Source organism: Schistocerca gregaria, chromosome 4, assembly GCF_023897955.1.
Source record: "Schistocerca gregaria isolate iqSchGreg1 chromosome 4, iqSchGreg1.2, whole genome shotgun sequence".
NCBI classification, from domain to species: domain Eukaryota; kingdom Metazoa; phylum Arthropoda; class Insecta; order Orthoptera; family Acrididae; genus Schistocerca; species Schistocerca gregaria.
Window position 1 is genome coordinate 300,919,183 of NC_064923.1, and position 3,682 is coordinate 300,922,864.

The following is a 3,682-nucleotide window of genomic DNA, read 5'->3' on the forward strand; positions in this document are numbered from 1 at the left end:
GAGAGCGAAGAATAGACATTTAAGTGCCGAACTGAGAGCCTGGGTCGTGTCGATATTTGGACAGTATATGACACGCGTTATTCAGAACACGACATCGACCATTCTAATACTGAAAAGAAGGATAGGATCATCACCTCCAATTCCGATTCATATTTCATATTTAGTTAGTGATAAGAAAAGTGTTAATAAACAAACTACATTTCAATTTTATCCACGATTTTGGTTTCATTACGTAGTCTTGACTACATGATAAACAATATCTGTGGAAGTTGTATACAACGTATCGTCATCATATTTAGCCAACCAATATTGTGGGACACAAAAAATGTAATTGCATGAAATTGTTCTTCATCTACATCTACATGACTACTCTGCAATTCACATTTAAGTGCTTGGCAGAGGGTTCATCGAACCACAATCATACTATCTCTCTACTATTCCACTCCCGAACAGCGAGCGGGAAAAACGAACACCTAAACCTTTCTGTTCGAGCTCTGATTTCTCTTATTTTATTTTGATGATCATTCCTACCTATGTAGGTTGGGCTCAACAAAATATTTTCGCATTCGGAAGAGAAAGTTGGTGACTGAAATTTCGTAAAAAGGTCTCGCCGCGACGAAAAACGTCTATGCTGTAATGACTTCCATCCCAACTCGTGTATCATATCTGCCACACTCTCTCCCCTATAACGTGATAATACAAAACGAGCTGCCATTTTTTGCACCCTTTCGATGTCCTCCGTCAATCCCACCTGGTAAGGATCCCACACCGCGCAGCAATATTCTAACAGAGGACGAACGAGTGTAGTGTAAGCTGTCTCTTTAGTGGACTTGTTGCATCTTCTAAGTGTCCTGCCAATGAAACGCAACCTTTGGCTCGCCTTCCCGACAATATTATCTATGTGGTCCTTCCAACTGAAGTTGTTCGTAATTTTAACACCCAGGTACTTAGTTGAATTGACAGCCTTGAGAATTGTACTATTTATCGAGTAATCGAATTCCAACGGATTTCTTTTGGAACTCATGTGGATCATCTCACACTTTTCGTTATTTAGCCTCAACTGCCACCTGACACACCATACAGCAATCTTTTCTAAATCGCTTTGCAACTTACTAGACGGTAAATTACAGCATCATCTGCGAACAGTCTAAGAGAACTGCTTAGATTGTCACCTAGGTCATTTATATAGATCAGGAACAGTAGAGGTCCCAGGACGCTTCCCTGGGTAACACCTGATATCACTTCAGTTTTACTCGATGATTTGCCATCTATTACTACGAACTGCGACCTTCCTGACAGGAAATCACGAATCCAGTCGCATAACTGAGACGATACCCCATAGCTCCGCAGCTTGATTAGAAGTCGCTTGTGAGGAACGGTGTCAAAAGCTTTCCGGAAATCTAGAAATACGGAATCAACTTGAGATCCCCTGTCGATAGCGGCCATTACTTCGTGCGAATAAAGAGCTAGCTGCGTTGCACAAGACCGATGTTTTCTGAAGCCATGCTGATTACGTGTCAATAGATCGTTCCCTTCGAGGTGATTCATAATGTTAGAATACAGTATATGCTCCAAAACCCTACTGCAAACCGACGTCAATGATATAGGTCTGTAGTTAAATGGATTACTCCTACTACCCTTCTTGAACACTGGTGCGACCTGCGCAATTTTCCAATCTGTAGGTACAGATCTATCGGTAAGCGAGCGGTTGTATATGAGTGCTAAGTAGGGAGCTATAGCGTAATCTGAAAGGAACCTAAGCGGTATACAATCTGGACCTGAAGACTTGCCCGTATCAAGCGATTTGAGTTGCTACGCAACCCCTAAGGTATCTACTTCTAAGAGACTCATGCTAGCAGATGTTCGTGTTTCAAATTCTGGAATATTCCATTCGTCTTCCTTGGTGAAGGAATTTCGGAAAACTGCGTTCAATAACTCCGCTTTAGCGGCACAGTCGTCGATAACAGTACCATCGGCACTGCGCAGCGAAGGTATTGACTGCGTCTTGCCGCTTGTATGCTTTACATACGACCAGAATTTCTTCGGATTTTCTACCAAATTTCGAGACAATGTTTCGTTGTGGAACATATTAAAGGCATCTCGCATCGAAGTACGTGCCAAATTTCGTGCGTCTGTAAATTTTAGCCCATCTTCGAGATTTCACGTTCTTCTGAACTTCGCATGCTTTTTCCGTTGCCTCTGCAATAGCGTTCGGACCTTTTTTGTGTACCACGGGGGATCCGTTCCATCTCTTACCAATTTATGAGGTATGAATATCTCAATTGCTGTTGCTACTATATCTTTGAATTTGAGCCATATCTCGTCTACATTCTCATAGTCAGTTCGGAAGGAATGGAAATTGTCTTTTAGGAAGGCTTCTAGTGGCACTTTATCCGCTTTTTTAAATAAAATTATTTTGCGTTTGTTTCTGATGGATTTGGAAGAAATGGTATTGAGCCTAGCTACAATGACCTTGTGATCACTAATCCCTGTATCAGTCGCTCTCTATCAGCTCTGGATTGTTTGTGGCTAAGAGGTCAAGTGTGTTCTCGCAACCATTTACAATGCGCGTGGGTTCGTGGACTAACTGCTCGAAATAATTTTCGAAGAAAGCATTTAGGACAATCTCGGAAGACGTTTTGTGCCTACCACCGGTTTTGAACAAGTATTTTTGCCAACATACCGAGGGTAGGTTGAAGTCCCCACCAACTATAACCGTATGAGTGGGGTATTTATTTGTTACGAGACTCAAACTTTCTCTGAACTGTTCCGCAACTGTATCATCGGAGTCTGGGGGTCGGTAGAAGGAGCCAATTATTAACTTAATTCGGCTGTTAAGTATAACCTCCACCCACACCAATTGCACGGAGTATCTACTTCGACTTCACTACAAGATAAACCACTACTGACAGACACAAACACTCCACCACCAATTCTGCCTAATCTGTCTTTCCTGAACACCGTCTGAGACTTCGTAAAAATTTCTGCAGAACTTATTTCAGGCTTTAGCCAGCTTTCTGTACCTATAACGATATCAGCTTCTGTGCTTTCTATTAGCGCTTGAAGCTCAGTGACTTTTCCAGCGCAACTACAACAATTTACAACTATAATTCCGACTGTTCCTTGATCCAAGCACGTCCTGTAATTGCCAAGCACCCTTTGACATTGCAGCCCATCCCGCACTTTCCCGAGGCCTTCTAACCTAAAAAACCGCCCAGTCCACGCCACACAGCCTCCGCTACCCGTGTAGCCGCCAGCTGAGTGTAGTGAACTCCTGACCACTCTTACAGTGGATGTATGATGTGTGAGTGCGACGAACTATATTGAGAAACTGAATATCCATTACGTACTTGCATGTTGATCTGCGAAAATGGTCCCTGTCGGTACATCAGCACAGAGTTCGAATAGAATCGCTGGAACATTGCAAACCATTCAGATTAATTAAACATCTAACTACGCATAATGCTGGTATCACCAAGATGTGTTCTTTCTCCTCACCCCCGTGTCAGTAACTGAATTAAGAGTGAGTCGGGAATAACATTTAAATCAATTGACGACCATTGAGCTAGCGTCACGAATTTTCAAACGTCCACTGCCATGTATGAAGGCGAGTGACACCTCGAGTGTTAACGTCGATCGAGGGGTGTCGTCGTGATCGTGTTGAATGACATTGAGCAGTCAC